The sequence below is a fragment of the Pagrus major genome, chromosome 11 (assembly GCF_040436345.1).
Source record: "Pagrus major chromosome 11, Pma_NU_1.0".
Taxonomy (NCBI): domain Eukaryota; kingdom Metazoa; phylum Chordata; class Actinopteri; order Spariformes; family Sparidae; genus Pagrus; species Pagrus major.
In genome coordinates, this window is record NC_133225.1 from 2,019,233 (window position 1) to 2,042,878 (window position 23,646).

The following is a 23,646-nucleotide window of genomic DNA, read 5'->3' on the forward strand; positions in this document are numbered from 1 at the left end:
TCATCCTCTAACTCCAGGCTGATGAAATGTCAGGTGAAGTTTTTATAATCCACAAGACATTTCTGGAGCTCCACAGCAATCTACGCCCTCAGTACCAGGAGTGTAAATCACAAGTTTCATCAGGATACGATATTATATCGATTCTTTGGACAACCATACGATATTTGCCGATATCACAAAGTCTGCAGCGATACGATACAATACAGGGGCCTACGATCGATATGAGATGATATCATATGTCCATTTAATAAAAACAAAGCAGTGTTCAGAAAGGAGATGCTCACAGACGGGAACGGTGACACGGACGTGCCATGGGAATTTCAAAATAAAAGCGCATCTTAACGATGCTATTGGGTCGTTGATCACTGAATCGATGTATCGTTATACCCGCGCTCCATACACGGTCGAGCTTTACAGAGGGGCTGCACGCTAACGCTCTTAGCTTAGCAGCTAAAGGGAAGATTAATGAGGACTTTACAGAGCATAAACAAACAAAATAAGCAGGAAAATAAATAAACACATAAACATTTCTTCTGAAGCATCTGTACAAATGTTGCTACGACTTATTCATTCATTTCATTTCATTCAAAACAATTGCCGGAGCCCTTTTTTGCACACGGTTACACAATTAGCTTCACAGTGATATGCTAATTGTCGCTACTTTGCATTATTGTAATTAAATTGATTGAAAGACAATTCAAATGACATATTCCCGATGACAGAAGGTAATTTATTTACTTATTTATGAGGACTAATTGCCCTATAATTAACCCGACTGGTGCTGTGACTCCGTCCCTGTACTCCAGCGTATCATCATCCCTGAGCTGCTGGAGGAAGACGTGGGAACACATCTACCTGTTGACTGACAGCTGTACAGTAGCTAATGGAGCGGAAATACAGAGAAGACACAGAAAATATTATGTGTTCATCCTCCAGCCGAGGCCCTTAAAGTACAAAAACAGTCAGGATGCTGACTTATCCGCTCCACAACTGGCTTTCAGGGTCACTTCCCTTCAGCAGGTTGACTCCCCTTCTCCCAAATCAGCATCACAGTAATGAGCTCCTGCTCTGCCTGCACCTCCATCCATCCCTCCACACCTTCATATGCTCCCTCCATCTCTCCCCAATAACCACTATTTTCTCTCAGTGCTGCCCTCCCCACCTCATCTTCCCTCAGCCTCAGCTTTTCAGCAGAGGGAGAATTAAGGGGAGGAGGAGGAGGAGGACGAGGAGGAGGAGGAGGTCCGGGCACGCTCTCGAGGCACAGCAGGCAGGCACTGAGCACCGTGGCAGCAGCAGGGGAATAAATTAGAGGCAGACACGGAGAATAATAAAGTGATAATGAGTTTGCAGCTGGCCGCCGTGCCAACCCCGGGCACAGCCCAGCGAATATTTACCACCCCGCTAATAAGCGGTGATGAGGTCTGAATCAGCTGGGCATGCCAGGGAGGGCACCGGGCCGTCTGAGAGTCAGAGGAGAGAGGGAGCAAGATGAAGAGGAGGAGGAGGAGGAGGAGGAGGTGTTGTGGTCAGACTGCAGAGCTGCACACTAAGCAGAATAGACCCACAAACACACACAACTTTTCCCAGGGGAATGCATGCAGGTACACACAACATGCACACACACTAACACATTTAAAAATGTCGTGCTGTGGCGCGGTAAACTCTCTGCGCCTGATTCGCATACTGTGCATTTCTGCTGCATATTTGAATTGTATTTGCATTCATGTATTGCACATGGCTGTATGATTACTTACAGCAGCCTGAACATCTCCACACTGTATCTGCATACGTCTGAATCATCACCATCTGATTTATGTCTCTGCGTCTCCTCCAACTGAATCAGGCTGGAGTTACTGGAGCTTATATATCAACACTGAAATACACTAAAAGTTGAAAAAAATATATGTTTTCTTGGTCACTTAACAATATTGTGGTGAATAATTTGTATAAGAGGGTTTTGTATGATTTAAAACTGCTTCATTAAAGGCTGACTGAATAGGTTTTATCTCAACAATTATGAATCCCCGTGATATTTGGTGCAGATCGCTCCTGGTCCCCAGAGTATGAATCTTAATGAGTTTGTTAATCCCGTCATTTTCCCCCCGAGGATCCCTCTGAGATGTATCGTATGACCTTGTTGGTCCAATAACTTCTCCTCTTGTGCCGTCAGCAGGTCGACATTTTCAGCTCAGACGACTGTTGAAAGGATTGTCAGGAATCACATGTACTGACAGTTCACAGTCCCCAGAGGATGAACTCTGTACCAAAAATGTCAACCTGCTGGTGGCGCTAGAGGGAAATTCAAAGTAAAAAAAACAGTTGGATGGATTGTGGAAATTTGTACAGATTCGTGGTCTCCTCAGGATGAATTGTGGCGATCCTGGATTTTCCTAATTGTGCCATCAATGGTGCCAAATTAGTCCAATGAGAATTGCTCTCCTAGCTTCTTACTTTTAAGAAGCTTTCAATTTATAAATCAGATACGTTTGCGATTGTTAGATGGTGTTTTTCTAATTCTAATGAAGCTAGGCTAGCGGTTTCCCACTGCTGCCAGTCTTTGTGCTAAGCTAGGCTAACCACAGCCTTGACTTGCATCCATTTCGAACAAACGGATCAAATTAATTTCCATTTTCTCACCTGACGCCGAGGAAGAAAAAATAACAAGCACAGTTCCTGAAAGTCTGAATGTATCTTCAGGTTTTTCAGTTGTGTAAACTTACATTCAGATGAATTAAAATTAAAGGATCTGAGTCCAGCGTCATGTGGAAGTTTCTCCACATTGAGACATTTGATCTGGACAGCGCCGCCCGGAGCAGTGAAGGCAGCTCTGTCTGCGTCTTTAAGCGCTGAAGCTCCATTACTTTAAAAGCTTGAAGTCGCAGGTGTTCCTCGTCACATGACAGCCGCTCGCTCCAGACGAAGGCCGCTCTAACACACACACACACACAATGTACGAACACACACACACACACACACACACACACACACACACACACACACACACACACACACACACACACACACACACACACACACACACACACACACACACACACACACACACACACACACACCGCCCACAGCTGAACTATAACAGCTCCATTCACAGCTCCCAAAAATAACAACACAGCGCTGGCAGGGCGGGGTCCACCTCCACCCCCTCCTCATCCTCTACTCCTTTCCTTTCATATTCAGTTTTCTTTAACGCTCAATAAATGTTGACTTTATTTTGGTTCTGCTGAATTCCTTAATGAGGCCCTCGGCTTCCACGGACCAGACGGGCGAGTCAGCCTTATAAGGCCTCGTGTGGCAGGAAGAAAGAAAGAAACGCTCTGCTGTTTGACAAACTGTTCAACTCTGCTCGCCTCCGTCTCTCTCCTGCTCTTCATCCCTCTTCTGTCTCTCACTGTTCTGTTTATTCTTATAAATGTCTCTGTGTGATAGATCTCATTTTCCAACATATCAATTTATACTACTTATTAAACTTACAACGATCACAAAGGATCTTCTGGAGATGATAGTTATTCAGACTAATCTGGCCCGTCGATGTTGTGATATCTGAGCAGATGGACGGACTGATGACCATCCTCCTGGTCAGAAGGTGTCCAATTGAAACCACTGAGGCTCTGCGGCAAGGACGGACAGCAGCGAGGACGGACAGCAGCGAGGACGGACAGCAGCTCGCGTCAGTCTGAACGATCTTCATCATGTTTGCAGCCAAACCGCTGACTCAGCTCTGACTCACGTCTGACCGTGCAGCGATGACACTCGATGATCCGTCTCAAGGCTCGCCGCTTACTCTGCACACCACCGCTGATAACGCTAATCATCAGTACTATCTTGAGCATGTGGATATCTCTCTGCATGTGTGCGTCCGTCCTATCTTCACAAGGTCTTCACAGTGGGCACTCAGGCAGACGGCCTTGAGACGGAGGTCCTGACGGAGACGAGGCAGCAGAAGGCAGAGACGAGTCGACCAGACGCTGATTAAGAAAAGTGTGAAGTAAAGACGGGACGGAGACATCGTGCTGGCTGAGCGCTAAAAAACTGGATCTGTTCAGTCGTTATGAGTCAGTGTGACGGGTCGCACTTCACATATGACCTAAATATTAGGACACGCAACAAATACAAGCTTTGTTCAATGAGTCGGGCGCATTGAAGAAGATCGGATTGTTCTCGTCATTCTTCATGAAACTTGAAGAGGAGGACTATTTAACGTGGTTGGCTTGACCTGAACTTCCTGGCTTGACCCGAAGACGGCTGGCCTCATCGTCGAGATCAAGCCCCAGGAAGAGCGCAAGGCCTTGAAGCCATGAAACGTGTCTATAAAATAGTGAAGAATTGTCTTTGAGCTCACAGCTCCCGCGAAAATGACTCATTTCACTGTCATAAGTTGAGCCATTCGGTCCAATAACATTTGGAAAGTCTAGAGTCTAAATTATTTTATCCCCATTAAAGTTAGCCGGCTCGAGTGTGCACGCTCTCCAGGTCCAAGTCAAGTCTCAAGTCATTTATTTTCTTTACCTGAGTCAACGCAAATCCACATTTCTGGTTTGAGGTGATTATACAGTAATGAAATCAAAATTATTAATATTAAATTCAACTTCTGCCAGTAGATCCTCCTAAATCCTGCAAACTGGACCTTTAAGAAAAAACAAGCATAGAAAAAGCACAAGGAAAAGAAGCAAACACCTTCAGTAGTTTAAAAAAAAAAGATGAACACGCAGAGTGTTGCCATGGTTATGTCTCTGTACTGACATGACGGCACTAAACCTGGCAACCTCACTGTAATGAGAAGATTTCACACAGTCACTGCAGACAGAAGAAGCCTGGAGCTGATTTCAGGGTGAAACCTTAATGTGATCGTGTTCGTCACCATCAACCGCCTCATCTCAAAGATACATTTCCCAAAATGTGGAACTATCCCTTTAACATGTTCACATTTTAGTTTTCAGCCACTGACTTCAGTCACAATCAGTCCTGCCGGTGCTTTCATGTCATGTTTCATGTCCCAAAATCGCCCGCTGCCATTTGCCATTACGCTTCCTCTGCACCGGTATAGCTGTGTAATGTAACTGGTCACTCTCACTGATCTGTGCGAGCAAAATTGAATAAATGAAGGCAGGTCGGTTTCACACAGCTGATCCAAACTATAAGCAGATGTTTTATGACGGTGACGGCAGATTAAACCAGAGCTGCATCTCACATGGATACAGACGTGCTTCATTGACTTCAGACACGCTGTTTGTTCTGATGAGTTAAAAATTAAATCTATTTTCTCTCAGCTGGACATTTTGCAGCTCCACCACTGACCTCCGTCTGAACTCAAAGTGTTTGAGAAAAAAAACAAAACACTGAACTGAAACTAGAAATAGTAGATAATTGCCAAAATAAGGAAACACTTGTGCAACCGAAGGATTCAAAGAGCATTAAAGCTGTGAGGTCAGATTTTCCTGGCAGGGCCGCGGCTCCTCAGAGGGCGAGCTGAACATGAATAAATACAACATAATACTGAATAATCATCCTTCATCCTGTGGAGAAGGACTCCAGGTCTGATTGGAGCGCGCTCAGTGAGAATATGGGCCTCGATTGGTCTGTGAGATTGATGACTACGAGAGCTGCATCAACTATTAGTCATGCTGCCTCAGTCACCTGGTTTCAACCCAGCTGAACGAGCCGCCTGCACTTTCCATTTTCAACCCAACAGCAGATGATGAGATTTCTCACGGCACAACACAGTCACACTCTCCATTTGTGTACAGTTTTTTTCCACGACATGTCGAAGGTTCACTTTTATTTTGGACTTTTCATGAAAATCATTTTTTTTAATGTGTGTTTAAGTGACGCCCAAAATCTTTACAGCATCAAACACTGTATAAATGTCGGTAAAAAGCTCATAAGGGGAAAAAAAACCAGCAATTACTGTAAATACAGATTTTTACGGTGGAAAAAAAACGAAAATCGCATCTGAAGGCAGCTTATTACGACCCATATTTACGATAATTGTTAGGCGGTAACCCTAAAGAGCAACAAAGTCCAAACAGAGAGGAGGTTAAGATGGACGGACGGACGGGACTTTCATCCCGGGGGACACTCCTCAGGCCCCGTGAGAAACCAGAAGACATCTGCGACTTATTTTCACGTGTGTCACAAAAGAAACGTAATGTTTATATAACTGACGTACTTCGGTTAACCCAAATGACGAACTTACCCAAGAAGTTTGGGTGTCTAAACCTAACTGCGACCACAGAAGGAAGTGTCCATCTTCTCATGGAGGAGACGCTCGCTAACTGACTAACCCAACTAATGGCGGGATCACTACAAACGATTTGGTCGCGGCCAACAAATTTACAGCGTCGGGCCTGATCATGAATGTCGGGAACAAACGAACGGACGTGTAGTGTAACATAACGGATGCTCCACGACACCCCGATGAAAAGTCTAGCATGTCAGAATTTTTTGCATCTTTCTGCCGAGTTTGACATCAACTACGACGTGTTGCGAGTTTTTTTTTTTTTGTTTTTGTTTTTGGCGCTTATGGCACCACAAGCACCATCAAGTTTATGATGAAAACTGTATATTGGACGTTTCATCATGATCTCATTATTGTTAACTATCAAATATGAATATCTCTACTTTACAAGGTTATGGGGCAAAGTTTCCCTTCAGGTCGTCCTCTTTAATGAACAAGATGAGAATCTGCAGTAATTCTCAGGCAGAAGCATCTTAAATCTGAACGCCTGACTTGGATCTTTTACTTGACTATGTAAATTTTAACCTTCTGAACATCCTCAAAAAAGTGAATATTTCATGGAAAAATACAGCCGAAATCCAGTTCATGTTTTATTGATCTGGACTTTACAGAGCCGAGGCGGCTGGCGAGCTCTTCTCTTCCTGCCGAGGTGCGATTCTTTCTCCGGCTGGTTCAACAGTTCAAAGTTGTGAAATGGTCACTTCATACTGGTGCTGGCAGGCCGGCCGGCGGGTTCACCGCTGGTTAACGACTGCAGAGGAAACCTGCAGACTCGGCAAACATTAACGACGGACATGTTTATGCAGTTGGAAGCTGTCAAATACGGGAGAGCTGCACTTACAGAAACCCAGAAACTTTGAAGCCTGTTTCCACAGAGCCGAGCGGAGGAGGAGCCGCTGAGGTGAGGATGTTGGTTTTGGCAGCAGAGAGAAACAGACCGGAGCAGAGGTGAGAGCAGCTGCTGCTACCTGACCGACCGCTGAGTGTGTGTGTGTGTGTGTGTGTGTGTGTGTGTGTGTGTGTGTGTGTGTGTGTGTGTTGGAGTTGAGCCTCTGAAGGTACATTCAGGTACAGCTCTGATCGAGGACCGTCAGGTTTATTCTTTTTAACACCTTCCACCACTTAAAATCACAAACACATATATATTCATAACCATCTAGATTATTTTGGTGTGAGTAGCAGTGTTTCGGAGATAATCGATAACTAGATGACACACAGCGCAACTTCCTGTGTTGGCTTTTAGAGCAGGGAAGAAGAGTTGATATTCCTAACGGAGCTAACTGGGAAGTAGCAGGGTCCCGTTTCTAAATTACGCGGTATCAGATCGGTGCATAGACGCCAATACAGACACCTGCATAGCATACTACATAGCAGTATTGGAGGCATTTCCAATACTGGTATCAGAACAACTAATACTTCGACATGCAGCCAGGGGATCCGGGGAATCAAACCAGTAACCTTCTGACTATTGGACAACCTGCTCTACCTCCTGAGCTGTGAGAATAACTACTCTTTTTCAACTCAGAGCTTAAATAGTTGAACCTGATAAATACATTGTATGAAAGTGACATTAGGCTGGATGAAAAGGAAACAAGATGGCCGTGTGGTGAGATCATCAGGCCCGGTTGTGTTGGACGACTACATTAAAACTGTACAAGCTCTAAATACGCATGAACATGTATTCATACAGAAATAGATTACACATGAGATGTACAGCAGTCAAACAGGAAGTGGTTTATAAAATAAAAGCCACAATCATAAAGGCACCTTTTTATGTGTGTGTGTGTGTGTGTGTGTGTGTGTGTGTGTGTCAGAGCACACCACAATATTTTAGGACTTATTCTGTCTTTTTCTGTCATCCTGCACCTCTCTCTCTCTCTCTCTCTCTCTGTGTTGGTATAACAGTGCACGTCCACACCCTGTAATACACTGGCCTCCATTCAGGTGTGCACGTGTGTGTGTGTGTGTGTGTGTGTGTGTGTGTGTGTGTGTGGTTAACAGGGGGGCCATTGACAGCGACGGAGAGGTCAGCTCTATCTTTACCAACATTACTAAGCAGATTCTGTGAAGCGGCCCGACCGCACATCCTGTCACTCGCTCGCACACCCCTGACCTACCTCTCAACCGCCGATCGCCTTAGTCAAATATAAACACACAACCTAACACACAACCTAACACACACACACACACACACACACACACACACACACACACACACACACACACACACACACACACACACACACACACACACACACACACACACACACTAATACGCCACATGCTGGAGGCTTAAAAATAGCCCCCGCTGACACACGGTGGACTATTATAAGCCATGACATAATTGCTGACCGAGGATTTTTTTTTAACGAGTGACAGTGTTGTTCCCGCACAGATGAGATGTGATGTTTCTGTTTTGCCTCAGGTTTCATATTGTGACTATAATTACAGGCTCTCATAACAGCGCGTGACCAGATGAGAAGCTCTAATTTTACCTGCTCGCTCTGCCCACAAACTGTATATGTTTCTAAATACAGTATATTTAACAGAATGAAATAATTGTCGCTGACTTCTTCATGACACTGAAGTGTCTGTTGCTCACAGTGTTCGCAGTAGTTTTCCACAGAGTGATGCAGAGCGGGGAGAGAAAAGCCTCCGACACAGAAAAACACAAAGACGCAGGAGTCTGCTTCATGATTTAACAGGATTATAAGATCGAGTTATGGACAAAATGTTTCCAACAAAACTGCCAAATCAAACAAAAGTGGAAATTAAATTTAAGAAGTTCTTCATGCAGCAAGTTGGTAGTTTGATGTCACTTCTTCTTTTCTTGTGTCAAAGTGTCTTTGAGAAAGAAACCAAACCAAACATTGCAGCTAATCACCAGGTTTGCAGCTGGACAGCTGGTCCAGGTCGCTCCGCTGGCTAATTAAGTGTATTTAGCTCCAAAGAGAGAGACGTTCATGTTACTGTGGAGCCATGACGTCATTTTAAGTCTTTCTTCACATTGTATTGTGTTACACTGTTTTCATTTTGAGGTTTTATTTTATTTACGTTTTATTTATTTGGGGACATTTTAATATTTATTGACGTTCAATCCAGTGAATAAATATTAATAATTAAAACATCGTCACTCTTTAAAAGGCTGTACGTGCAATCATCATCATTATATTAATAATGTGGTTTATACCAAATTGTTCCTGGGAAAATATATCGTCGAACAGAAGGCGGTACTTCCTGTTACGGGCCAGAAGTTAACCTGCGTCCACCCTGACTGAGTACTGACCCTCACTGACGCTGCTGCGGTCCTCAGTGTCTGTTCAGAGCTCCGCTGACTGGTCGCCTGCTAAACTGCAGCTGAAACAGCAACAGTGAAACTATGTGAAACTGTCTTATACTGGCTGAGGAATGTCACACCGCTCTAAGTGGCTGTCGCCTTCAGAAGTGAAGGAAAGCGTCCCTGAATGCAGAGAAGCTGCTGTTTCTCCTGGTTTAAACCTCTGAGGCTGACAGGTGCTGAAGGCAGCGAGGCGCCCAGTAAACCTGTTTCTGCTCTCTGTGCAGGTTTTGTTGCAGCATTTCTCAGTTTGCAGTCGAAGCTTCAGCTCGAAGTCGACACAGCCGGATTCACTGTTGTGAAATCTTTCAGTCCAGAACCAATATTTTAATATCAAAATGCAACAAACTGGCAACCGTCACCCCCCCATCCATCCCCAACACAGCCAGCTAACGAGCTGGAGACTCACAACTTGTTGGCATCACTCCTGTTGCATGTGTGTGTTTCAGTAACTCAGAACGACACTGTATTTAAAAATATATATATATATATTTAAGGCGATACATGAGAGGCATGTTGCTCACACCAAACCCAGAGCAGATTTTCCATGATTTGTAGTTTGGTGACTTCAGAGCTTGAGATTTTTAGTTGGGAATGAGCTGCTGCAGGGTAAACTTCCACTGTTGTTGTTGCCGTCATGTGGAGTTTAATCACACTCCTAAAAAAAAAAGTGAAAAAAGTACTCAACTGGAATCAAACTGTCATTTTCCACGAGGCTTTGAGCTACGAAGCTTTGAGTTAAACTTTTCCCTCAGGACAGAAAATCTCTCTCCTGTGAAACATGTGGCCTTTAGAAATAAAGAGCGAGATCTTCAGACTGAGCTCGCTTAAAATTCAGAACAAGAATATCCAACGGATTAAAGGAGAAGAAAGAAAAGAAAGAAAGAAAGTAAGAAACGACGGGGAGGTAAGACTGGATTTGGAAAGCACTTGACTTAAATTAGAGACGACAGCAAGTCCATTTGGGAGAGTTTTGCCTCCAGTAGAGGAGGAGAGAGGAGAGGAGAGGAGAGGAGAGGAGAGGAGAGGAGAGGAGAGGAGAGGAGAGGAGAGGAGAGGAGAGGAGAGGAGGGGAGGGGAGGGGAGGGGAGGGGAGGGGAGGGGAGAGGAGAGGAGAGGAGAGGAGAGGAGAGGAGAGGAGAGGAGAGGAGAAATTAGAGGAGGGGGAGAGCAGAGGTTGAAATGAGCGAATGGAAGACTAAATATAGACGAGTCACACCAACAGGAGACGATGGAAATGTACTAGAAATAAAACACACGTCGCTCTTGGTGGAATAAGTGAGCGTGTCGTGTTAAATGTGTTCATCAGGTGACTCCTCCTCCTCCTCCTCCTCCTCCTCCCTTCCTTCTTAACTTCACCTCTCCCTCCCTCGCTGACCTTTCCCTCGAGGTGAAGCTTTCTGAGCCTCCATTGATGGATTAAAAATAAATGAGAGGGTAAACACTGCCTGAGAAACGTGGTCGCCGCTCAATGAGCTCCACGGCGGTCTGCGTCTTAACAGAGAAACAACACGAGCTCACTTTGTCTCCACATTCATCAAAAGGCTCGCCGCCTCGCCCGTTCTCCTTCCTCTCCATTCGTCTGTTTCAGCCTCGCTGCCCTCCACACGCCGAGGTCACGCTCAGATTGATGTGGATGAGGATGTCAGATGCTCGCACTTTTTCACAAATCAATTACATAAAAACGTAAAAATCTGTTGAGTGAAATTTTTGTACGAGTCTGCGATGTGTCTCGGCTGAATAGTTTTTTATTCTTGGGTGTATAAAAAACTGATTCTCTCAGTTTTCATTAAGAATTCTTTTCGTTCTCCGTCTCGGAGACTTTTCTGTGGACCTAAAACGACTTCAAATGGACTTACAGATGGGGCTGGAACAAAGGAAAGACCAGGTCCAGGGGGCTGACTGGAGGTCAGTACAGCGCTGCTCAGGTTGACAACAAACGATTTCTTTCCTGGGATCTGGTCCTTGGGCGGATGAGTTGATCTTCTCCTGTTGCCCCGTCGTTTCAGAGGTGGGAACTGGCTCTTGTTCAAACAAAGGGACTGTCAGAACGGCTCTGAGTGATGTTTGGACTTCTTCATGTTTGTGCTGGTGGAGTGAAGCCTCCTCCTTGGAGATTGTCTGTAGATGTTGCCCGTGTGTGTAGTGGGTAGTTTTGGTGCCGAGCTAGTTATGTTTGCATCAGGAATCTTGAGCTATAACCTGTCTTGAGTGACAACTTGTGATTAGATCTCACTTTCCTGCTCTATTTTCAAACAAACCCGTCCATCGCTGTGAGAAACACGATGTTTTTACACAAATGAAGAAATATCTTCATGTAGAACATTTGCCGAATTCACAAGAAGGCCCAAATAAGTCAGAATTAGTCAGAGACAGAGTTTCACAAAGTTTATAAAGTGTCTCCAACTCAACAACTCACTAAACTGACACATTTGTTAAGGGAGTCTGGGGACTTTCTCCACGGGGACAAAGAAGTAGCCTATATTATTTACTGTTTAGTGTATTTGTAAAATGTGACATGTTTAGCGTCAATAAAATGTTTCTTCTTTCATAAATTGAGTGTAAATGGTGAAATCAGTGTAAACAGTGTGTTCAAACAGCTGCTAAATGTTGGCAGGTAAGACTTTAGCACTTTAGACACAGAGGCAGACAGGCTGCCACAAACTGACACTTTTTACAAGGAAACAAACACACAAGAAGTTTCTCCTCATGAAACAACTCTTAAAATGGTATGTTTTGTTAAGGGAGTCTGGTGATGGTGCTGTTCCTAGTTGGAGTTGAAATAGACAAAATGCATAAATCGGTGTGTTGCCTGTTTACTCATGTTTGCAGCAGGAACAGTTATGAGGTTTTCTCTCATCTCTTGAGATCCACTGTATGACAATAAGACATCTCATTGTCCCAGAAGTCTATTCCCAAGTTACTCAAAACATTGTGTGATTTTTAAAGGGAGTCTGGGGATTGTGGGAGGTTACTAATTAAAGTTGAAACAAACATCTGCTGCTTCTCTCGGCAGGTAAAAGAGCCTGAACACGTAGTATGCATCGCAGAGAAGCAAATGGAGATTTATGTTTTACGTGTATGCGTAAGTGAAAGGACGTCAGCTGGGTAGGTGGTTCTTTAATGTGGCCCAGAACACCTTAGGATCAGGTCTGAGTGATCGGATCAGACTCACACCTGTACTTAGGATCCACTTGTGATTCAAGTGTGAGGATTTCCTGCTTCTCTCTGTTCAACATCATTACAGGAATCGTAGCCGCTAATGTTGAGTCACCGGCCCGAAATACTGCCAGAATAATTTTACCAGAATTGAGCTTAATCATTTCAGTGGATGGTAGGTTAACGTCCAAAAAACATGATCTGAGTATTAAACCTTAAACCAAATATTTACAAGCTTTATAAACCTGGAACTAATCAGGCTCGTCACTCTCTGGGGAACCAGAAAATAAGCTGACTGCTGGACTTTACCTCATGGCTTGTTCTGCTTCACCACATACTTGTGTCCTCTCCGTCTTCCCATCAGCCACCAGGCTGGAAAAACAGTTGAAGTAGTAAAGGCTTGCCAGCTGCCCATTTTCCTTTATAAACCAAGCAGTTCAGTTATAGCTGGCATCAGCTGAGCCTCACATGGTCCCTGCATGAGTCCGAACACTGAGGACAGTCACTCAGCTCATTGTCCGCCCAGTGAAAATGTCTGTCTGTCTGTCAGCGTGGTGAAAAGAAGCAGTCAGCTGATAGTCATTAGTCGTACTGGCAGTCCTGCTGCTCCTACTGGGACTCTGCGCCCGGCCGGTCATGTGAGACATCAAACTCCGCTCTGAATGGCAGTGAACTAACAGAGAGGTGACACAGTGGAGGTCAGTGTCCCGCCATGAACTGTGAACTCAGAGGTTAATGTTCACTCGAGACAAGAATCACTAATTCTGTTACGTAACTCCAATGTAAAGGGTTTCATTTAATGTTTTCTATAATGTTGAGTCGATGTTGATGAATTAAATAACTGGATGTGTGATTTATTACAGGACTCAGAATCACCTGTTTGAAATGCATCACTTCTATGTGTAACACTTGAATCACTTAAAGAGAATTATTGCCATTAAAGGTCCAGTTTGTAAGAAGGAATTCAAACTCTGAATCTTTATATTTACAATATTAATGAGGTAATAATACAAACTTTGTTCCATCAGCGAACAAACAAGCTGGTCTCAGAGGAGAATAAGGTCCCAGAACACTGTCTGAAGCTAGAGAGGTGGCAGGGTCCGCCACATATAAACAAAGTAAAACAGTATAAACTGTGTTGTCCTTTAAGGTCAGTTTGTTTATTCAGTTTATTCAGTCATGAAAACAAAGAGAGGCAGAAAAAAGAAGAAAAAAAAATCAGCCAATGAAGATCTTTCTCTGCTCATTAACATTTCTTCATCAGAACTACGGACTGCTCCTTTAAAGGATTCGAGTTAAATGAGGGAAATTAAATTGAAAAAGTTCAAAAAGTTTTTACTTTATTTTAAAAGTTTCAACAATTCATACGCAAAATATTCAGCAGATCGTCAGGACCAACACACACACACACACACACACACACACACACACACACACACACACACACACACACACACACACACACACACACACACACACACACACACACACACACACACACACTTGGAAGTTTGCTGTGTGGAAAATAGTTTCAACGTCTCCAAAAGACGTCTTCTGCATTTTTCTCTTTACAACCGTCTCTTTCTGTCTCTTCATCACCCTCCTTCACTTCTCTGGCCTTCACTCAGTCACTCCTCCTTTCTGATTTTCATTTTTCTACATCGACCAACATTATTTACATTATTTACATCTGCGTCTGTCTCTCTGGCTCGTGTCTGTTTCACACTTCCCAGCAGACCTGTAGTCTCTGGTATGTATGACCAAACACACACACACACACACACACGCACACGCACACACACTACAGTTCAGGTATTATAAACATGTCAGTGAGCAGGAAGTCATCTCATCTCTCTTGCAGCAGTCTGGCGCTGCATGTGTGTCTCCTGTGGAGTCTGAACGCTACTGACTGAGTTATAATGTTTATTGTATCATATTGTAAAGTAGTAAAGACTTTGTTTTAAAAGGTAAAAATTAGTATCTTGCTTAAATGCATCATGTAAATGTCCTCTGCCTTCCTCCTTTCTTTGGTTTTGTGAGACTGGTGGATGAGAGCGGTGACGCTCAACATAAGGTCCTTATACAAAGTGTGTTTTTGGGTTTGAAGTCTATTCAATCACAAACTGCCGTTCAACACGACCACTGATGACTAATTAAGAGTTTTAATAAAACCAAACCGGAAAGGGTTTGACCTTTTCTTTCTTTTGGGCTGAAGGGAACCTCTGCAGACACGATGTTTGATCGACATCTGGCTCTAAATGTCAGAAATATTTCACATATTTATGATGGTAAAGTTTGCATATTGGTAAAGACGACGACTAAAAGACGATGAGAGAAGGAATCATTTGTGATTTTGGGATATTTGTGTTTTTGTTCAGTGAGATAATCTCCACAGACGAACACCACTTTCATGACTTGGCTACTAAGCTTCCTGTACACACTTTACTATAAACTGATCTATGCACAAGTTGTAAAGTCAGAGTTAGAACAGTGTGTAACTAAAGTGGGCCTGTAAAGACGGACTAGTGAGCAGATGAGTCTCCGTGTTCGCTGTGAGGACGTTTAATGTCCCGACAACCTCTGTAGTCTCATTCAGACGCTTGTTAGCAACCGCTAACCGTTTTTAACACACGTAAACACTTTATAATTCACGTGTGAGGTATACACACAGGTATCTTATGTCGTAGAACAAAACGTGAAATGATCTTGTGTTAACCACAGACGTGATTTCAGGCATCAAACAGAAACCTGAATTTTCTTTAACCTTGCCAAACCTTTTCAAACCTACAGATAACCGATGATCATCCCTCATAATCTATTGAGGCACTGAGTATATCCGGGTCAGTGGACTCACACTGACCTGGTTTTGTACAGCAGGTACCGGTGAGTCAGTCCTCAGAGCTTGCGGGCAGATGCCTGATGAATCCCTTCAGTTATTGATATTCGTCTGGCTCTGCTCTGAGTGGATCTGTGGCAGAGAGTCAGGAACCGCTGCCAGAATGAGAAGATTACTGGGTTGGACCGAGTCACTGACAGGGATTCAACATAATCACACTATTTCATTGTGTTGCACCTCTGGGAAAGTTGTGGGTGTGTGTGTGTGTGTGTGTGTGTGTGTGTGTGTGTGTGTGTGTGTGTGTGTGTGTGTGTGTGTGTGTGTCTGGAGAGAGAGGACGGGTGGAGGGGAAGTGATAGAGTCTCGCCAGATTTCTGTGTCAGCGGCTGACAGCAGGATTTAAGACCAGAGCTCCCAGTAAAGAGGAGCTTCTGCACAGGTCTGAGCTCCCAGCTGGATCACGGCGGTAAAGCCGCAAAAGATCTCAGTTTGTTTTTGTTCTTTGTCTTTTTTTTTTTCAGGGAGACTCAGCGAGCTAAACTCAGTCTTTTTCTATCTTTAGTTATTTCTGTCATTTCTTATTTTTAGTTTGGATTCTGAGTTTTAAATGAAAACATCTTGAAGGACGGTTTAAATCAGTGGTGTCGTGATATCATCATATCCATGTTCAGCGCAGTATTAAACATTGAATCGTGTTAATCGTACACATGATTACGTCGTCTAAATAATCTAAAGACGTTCGGCCTTGAGCATCTTTTGTTTATGAGTTCATCTTGTTGCCTTTTCACTAGTTATTAAGTGTAATTGTTCTTTGTCTACACTATTTTTAAGCTTATGGTTTCAGACTCCCTACACTCGTATTTTGAGGGTCAAAAAAAGACACAAAAGAGACAAAAAAACACGTTTAAGGTCGAGTTGATTTCTAGCATTTCTTTTCCAAATTTCTGTAGATGACGCCCTCGTTTACATGTGTCCTCACCTCACAACAAAAGACAACAGAACAAACAGATTACGGATGATGTTGCTCCTCTATATCGACGGCAGCTCCTAGTGTGTCTTTAAACTTTAGGTTTGGTTAATTATTATACGTTTGCATTATTGATTTAGAGTTCGTGCAAACCTCTTCTCTCTTTATAAAATAAATAAATGCAGCGCCCTCTCCTCATGGAGCTAACAAGTTCAAATATCACTCAGCCTGGTGATGAAAGTTTAGTCCACGACTGTCCTTTCAGTGACCTCTGGTTTGGGAGGTTTGGAGTCGATGAGGATTGAACGGGTGGATGCTTCAGCTGTGTTTACACACTGCTGACATTTTGATGCTGAGGTGAAGCTGCGGTTAGATACATCTCAAAACCTGGACAAACCAAACCTGCACAGAGAGACGCCAGCAAGGTGAGCAAAGATATTTGTTTCTTATCATTTAAAGCTCAGATCAGCTGCAGGAGCCGTCAATCACCCAGTTACAGTGATGTTTATATGATATTCTCTGGTCATTAAGGTGAGTCATGCTGGCCAGGTGAGCTGTGAGCTGCTTCAGAAGGAGAAACTCTGTGTGCTGTTTTCATCTCGGAGCTTCTCACAGTGAAGTCAACATTATATAACTTCAGATGTGACCTGCATCCTCGCCGCATCCATGACTCGCCGCCATCGACTTCTCACTTCACATTTAGCTCTGAACTCACTGACACACTCCCACCACCTGGATCACACACACACACACACACACTCCACAGCATGATGCATTCAAATACCAATTCTCCAGGAAACTGATGCACATCCACAGTGTTTCTCACACATGCCCACGGACTGACGCATTCAGATGTTACCAGGAATCATAAAAAGACTGAGACACACGAAGTCGCAGCAGGTTGTGCCAAGTTATCTGCATCATCCACCTCCTGGATCCATTCACAGCGTGTGAACTCCAACCGTCCAATCACACGCTGACATCTCCTGCCGATGGTTGACACGTCTTAAAGGATCTTTTTGGTTTCTACCTCCAAGAGGTTTCATTTAGAAGAGAAAATAAGGACATCAGTATAATTACTCCCCAAACTGTTCGACATTAACGTTTACACCATGCTCAGCTTGAATACCTGATTCTGATTGGCTACAGGAAGTCAATTAACTCCCGATACATGGACATCTATGGAGCTAATCAGGTCGTTCAGTGAAACTGTCTGTTGACTGTTCGTCTGTTTGGATGCTTGCAGGTTAATCATTTATTGAGTGAAATTTTTAAAGGAGGCGCACCATTAGTTTATTTTAAATATCAGCTCCAACACATCAGCCGGCGATGGGTTGAGCCGATCGCTGATAGACGATATATTCGTCCAATCGCTGAACCCTAACCCGCACTCTTGATTGGACCTGGCTCTACTCTGGGACACTGGGCCAGATTAATTTTGCCATGTGTGAAGGTAGTAAGTGGACCTTGAGTCATGATTATTTCATCGAATGATAATGTTGCTCTGTGTCTGCTTTACTGCTGACAAGTCGCTCCTTATCATCCCAGCAACAGATAAATGTGCTTCAGCCGCCGCTCACGTCTCCTTGAAAGAATAAAAGTCCACATGATCAAGTCGAGACGAGCTGAAGTGAACAGCCTCGTTCTGCAGATTACCCGACCCGAGATCGACCTTTATCCTCAGCAGCATGTATGAACCGAGTCAAACTGAGCTATGAGTCACTTAAATACAGCAGCAGAAGCCTTTTTCCACGCTTCACCGTATATCACATTCTCCTGAAGGTCGAGTTCAAAAGCGGCCGTGAAAAGAAACTTTTACAGCCGGTGACGAGTCTGTAGGAGCACCGAGTCGATGTGTCCTCAGCTGATCCACTTATTGTCTCATCGTACTGATGTGTTTATGGTAATCATGCTCATTTCATATTTGCAATTATTGTGAGAAGCAGAAGACATCAGGGGAATAAGGAAATGAATAACAGTAAAACACAAAGAGCCGACAAAGCCTTCTAAAAAAAAGCACGACACACACACACACACACACACAAAAGGCGGCCGTGTGTCCTGGATTCACCCTCATCACCATAACTGTTGTACCGAACGCCATTTTCTCGTCTTTGTATCGTCTCCCTCGCCGTCTGCGTCTCATTTCTCCCAGAGTTCATTGCTCTGCGGGGAGCTACAGGTGTCCGCCCCGCCCCCGTATCGCTGCATGTGTGTGAGAGATGAATCACGGAGACAAACAGGGAAATCTCCCTCTGATGTCTTTTTCATGCTGCGTGCCTCTCCCCCCAACACACCTCCACCAAATCACTCACTCACCATCTCCCAGCGGGGAGGAGGAGGTGAGGGGGAGGAGGTGGAGAGGAGGAGGAGGAGGGGAGGAGGTGGAGAGGAGGAGGTGGGGGGGTAGCACATACTGCAGCAAGCAACAGCAAAGGAGACGAGAAGAAAGAGACAAGAGATAAATCCAGACTGACGTAGAACAACAAGATTTATGTATGGAAAGATTTTTATAGACGAGAGATGAACTTCAGGTCATGATTCAGATGTAGAAGGTGAGTTAAACTTAGTCTACAGCTGTTAGTTCAACGTGTCAGATGCATATTATGGCAACAATGAACTGGAGCTTTTTTGCTTTAACTTATTCTGCAGTAATTACTGATTGCACACAGCAACTTTGATTTTTAAAAACAATTTAAATCAGAGACTCTTGTTACGCTCAGAGCAGCAACAATGATTCTCTAAAAGAAAGAAAGCGATGCTGCAAATTTCCCAAGATGTCGCAACGTTCCTTTAAAAATTAAAATTGCATGCAAATGTCTCATTAAAGCACTAAACGTGGTCCCCGGTACAGCAGCATGTGTCCACCTGCACAGTGAGACGCTTCATCTTCATCGTGAGACTCGGTCAATCGTCCACAGAAGTCCAGTCACGAGCTGCTCGTCTCTTTGTCTCCACTCAGCAGAGATCGTCTTTCACTTCCGATCTCACGCAGCAAAAACCCACAACGCTTTACATCTGCTCGATTGTTCCTTAACAGCCTCTTCATTTGTCCCCTGGCGTGTCGCCGGCAAACAAAGGCACTTCTGTTGCGCTTGTGTCTGGATGTGAACCGGCCTCCCTCTGATTATATCACCGAAACACCCAAACCGCACGCCGTAAATTGCACGCCGCGTAAAAAACTTCATTACGGCGTTTCCAAGTCATTGCACGGTTTTTACTGTTAATTAAAATTCCATTTACGGGTGTCGAGGAGAAAGAAAAAAATCTGCAGTTGCAGCAGTCTGGGACACATAATGGATGCTTTATGAATTGTCAGTGAAATGAAAAAAAAAAAAACTGGTTTAAAGACAGTTGGGACAGAAATGGCAGCCATTGTGAAACTTAAACAAGGGTTGGCTCTCACACCACAGTGTGGTTTGTGTTCATACTCTGCTGGCAACCACGCAGAGTCCCATATTTCACAGTAAAAGGCAGCGATCTCAGCTCCTCTCATGCATTAACAGCACATTAAGGCCGGATCAACAGCGGGCTCGTGAGGATTCTGGAGTCACGAGGGCCGAGCAGAAATCAATGCTCTGGGAATCGATTTTAAAAAGGCCATCAGATGCACGGCCGCCTCCTGTGCCAGCTTCACAAGGCCGCAGGAGGCGGCGCGCCGTGACGACTCTCTCCCATTCATGAAACCATAACTGGACATAAACGTATCATTTGTGGATTATACACATGTGCTGCCCCACATGTAAGCCGGGTCGTCTCGCACGGTCAGGTTTATCATCTTCTCTTTGTCTGCAGCTCTGCTCCACCGCTGTCCTTTCACGCTTCAGCTACATGAAGTCTCGTGTTTCCAGTTAAACTACAGGCCCGTCGCCGCTGCTCTCAATGTGTGATTGTGCTGCAGTCGAATAATTAGTCTGAGGTGACAGGAAAGCAATACAGCAGCAGTAACACACAGTCATAAAGACGTGGTTTGGTTTGGGCCGGTTTCAGTACCAGGCCGACGTCTTTAACCCTTCATTCACCACGCTGAGATACTGAGTGTACTGTAAAGTGTCCAGAAGTAGATGCAACGGACAGACAGGGTGTAGAAGAAGGAGATTATCTGAATCACCTTATTTGGGAGGTAAAACTGAGAGTTAGCTAATAACCGGTTATTACACACAACTACGGCAAGCACAGGAGGTCAGTGTGGAAGCAAGAGTCAGTGTGTAAACTGTGACTGAGGCTTAAAACAGTTTGGATGAAAAGTGTAATGTCAACTTTTGTTATCTCTTCTAAATAGAGCAGCAAGATACGTACGAAAAAAATCATATTAGGATTATTCTGAGATGATTCATGATGATGAAGATCAAAATATTCCTGACAAAATCAAATCGTGATGTGATATTTGTTGCACCAAACAAACATGTTTTCTTACAGCTGGACAACAAGATGTGTCGGTCAGGACATCTCAGCAGTACCTCATTATCATGCTGTTTTGGGTCTTGCACTGGGTCAGATTGCGATTTCGATAATATTTTGGTTACTTTTGCCGCCTTACTCCTGAATAAGTTGGGCTAACAATGTCATCTGACTGCTACAATAAATAAACGGTAAATGAAATTATGTCCCAGCAAACACAGAGCTACATGTTCATCCCATTGGAGTGATTTTTATGCTCCTGTTTTTGGTCTCCACCAACTCCTGAGGAAATATTTTTAACTCTTTCAACCCAACATAGCAGCCTGATCTGTGGCCCGACGCTTTTCAGTTTGACGTTGGTGCTTCATCTCGAGCTTCATTTCTGGTCTAGTAACTCTAAAGACTAAGAAAAGTCAGGAGTGAAACGTTCTTAAGTTATGTTGCATAAGTTAATAGACATACTTATGTCACATATAAAGTTTATGTTACATTTCATTACACAGGTTACAAGACTGAGCATCGTTATTTAAAACCAAAGTTTGATCTTTTCCTAACCAACTATTTTGTTGTGCCAAAACCAAACATGACCGTTTGACAACGTTACAATCTGAAAGTCATAATATGTCATTAAATGTGAACTGTTTGTCAGCAAAGCTTGATTATGAAAGTCTAACTGGACATTATATTGTGTGTATCACTGCTAAGACATGTTATTTACACCCCTGACGTGCAGTGGAGCTTCTAGTCTGGCAGCTACAGTGATACAGAAGATTTCAGCTTAAAAAGGGTTAATAAAGTTGTGATCTCGGGGCTGCTGCAGACTTGGATCACACCAGATGAGCTGTATGGAGCCATTTTATCTTTTTACTGTTGTTTTTCTGTTTTAAATCAAGTCTCCAGCTACTTCAGTTGTTTAGCAGAATGCTGCAACTCTGTTTTACTGTGAAGCTCCAGAAATGTTTTGTGGACTACGAGACATGGAGGGAGGAGATGATGACTGCATTTTACTTTTTGGGTGAACTGTTCCTTTAAGCACAGTATAGTAAATTATTTATTTTTTTATGTATTACTTGCTATCATGGAAATGATCACAAACAACAGCATTACTTTGCATTCATCACGTCAAAACAAAGTTATGTTTGCAGAGATCAGGATAAAAACAGCAGAAGTGTCATTGATTCGTTTTTCTCTTCTGTACTGTGAGAAGCAGAACTGCCGCAGCAGGTAAACGCTGCTACACTGACAGTTACATCATTATCGCAGCTTCTGCTGCTCTGCAATTTACTTTTGCACATTGTGAAGCATTTTTCATAACATTATACGAAGCAGTTTACATCCCTGAAACCGATAAAGCAATCAAACCGGGCACAGAGTCGCCAAACTTATTCTCCTATTGTAGCGTATAATTTCAAAAGATGACTCCGGCTCACACGGACGGCTTTACAATAGCTTTTTAAATTGAAAACAGCAATTATGTGCTGAGTGAGTGTTGGGGCAGAGCCAGGGTCTAAAGACAGACGGTTTTGAAATTTGCCTTCAAATATCCAGCAAGGACACTTACAATCACACAGCGGCGAGAAGGAGAGCGGCGCTTCTTTTATTGTGGGATGTAATTATTGGAGACTGCAGTCTGCAGAGCAAACAGGCTGACAGCAGAGCACCTTGACTAAACTCTCTGACACACCTGTGGCATCCTGGATCTGGATCCTGTCAGGCAGCTTTGGCAGATTAGCAGCAAAATTAAGATGTGTGTGTTTAGTGTGATCACACACACACATACTGAGCACGAAGGGTTTCATTGTTCAAGTTCAACGCTGATGAATTTCTTCTTTTCTCCTCACATCTTTTCATAAGGAAGAAATGAAACATTCAGGTCGCAGGGTTCTGACTCTGAGCCAGCTCTCATTGTTGCTTTCTTGGTTGAAAAGACCGGTTTTATCAGCTCGAGATAATTAAAGTTGCCTTAATTGAAATGCGGTTGTCTGGTTGAATCACTCTGCAAGCCGCTGCGTGTCCTCAGCCAAAGATCAGGTCAATATGAGATGAACTGTGAGCATTTAGTGCTACGAGACGACAGAAACAATCGCCTGATTTCATATCATCACGCTCAAAAGAGGTGGTTCGTTTACTCTCCTTTTAGCTCCGGTTTGGACTCCACCAACTCCAGAGTGAAAGTCTCTTTAGCTCCTTCCTTCACCAGCCAGTCTCTAACTGAGTCTATCTGCTGTCTGGTGCTGGTGCAAAGGTCTTGTACAGCAGCTTTATCACCAGCTGCTGCTGCTGGAAACACTGAGACTTCCAAATGAAAGAACAAACCATGTTGTTCGTCCTTTAGAAGGAAACAAAGAGTAATTTAACCAGGAAGTCAGATTTAAATCTCTTACAAGTGAGACCGAGCCGAGACAGATTCATGTAGCAGCAACAAGAAATGTTCATGGACGAGGTAATGTTTAAAGGTTTACTCACGTTCAACGACTTCCTCACTCTCTGTTTCGAAGAGTACACAACTTAACAAAATACATACAACAAAAGTTTAACAGAAATGTTCCACATTATATCTTTAATTGTTGAAAAAGTCCGTGTTGACGGTCACATTCAGTATTTTCTCCTCTCACCGTAACAAAACAAAGTCTTTAAATAGTATTTGCTCCACACAACCATTTTCCCTGAACTTGTTGTAAAACCATGTC

The 23,646-nt window shown here is 43.7% G+C and overlaps 1 long non-coding RNA gene across 2 annotated transcripts in view; it reads right to left on the minus strand.

Annotated features, from left to right (window-relative positions):
* LOC141004516 (uncharacterized) overlaps nucleotides 1-23,646 on the minus strand; it is a 70,802-nt gene that overhangs the window by 27,299 nt on the left and 19,857 nt on the right. Inside the window, exon 1 of one of the 2 annotated variants that reach the window (XR_012179820.1) lies at nucleotides 15,613-15,719. The exons of the other annotated variant lie outside the window; for it this stretch is intronic. This is a non-coding gene — a long non-coding RNA (uncharacterized lncRNA). Of the gene's footprint in view, nucleotides 1-15,612; nucleotides 15,720-23,646 lie in introns of those variants that run through there. 2 annotated transcript variants of the gene reach the window in all.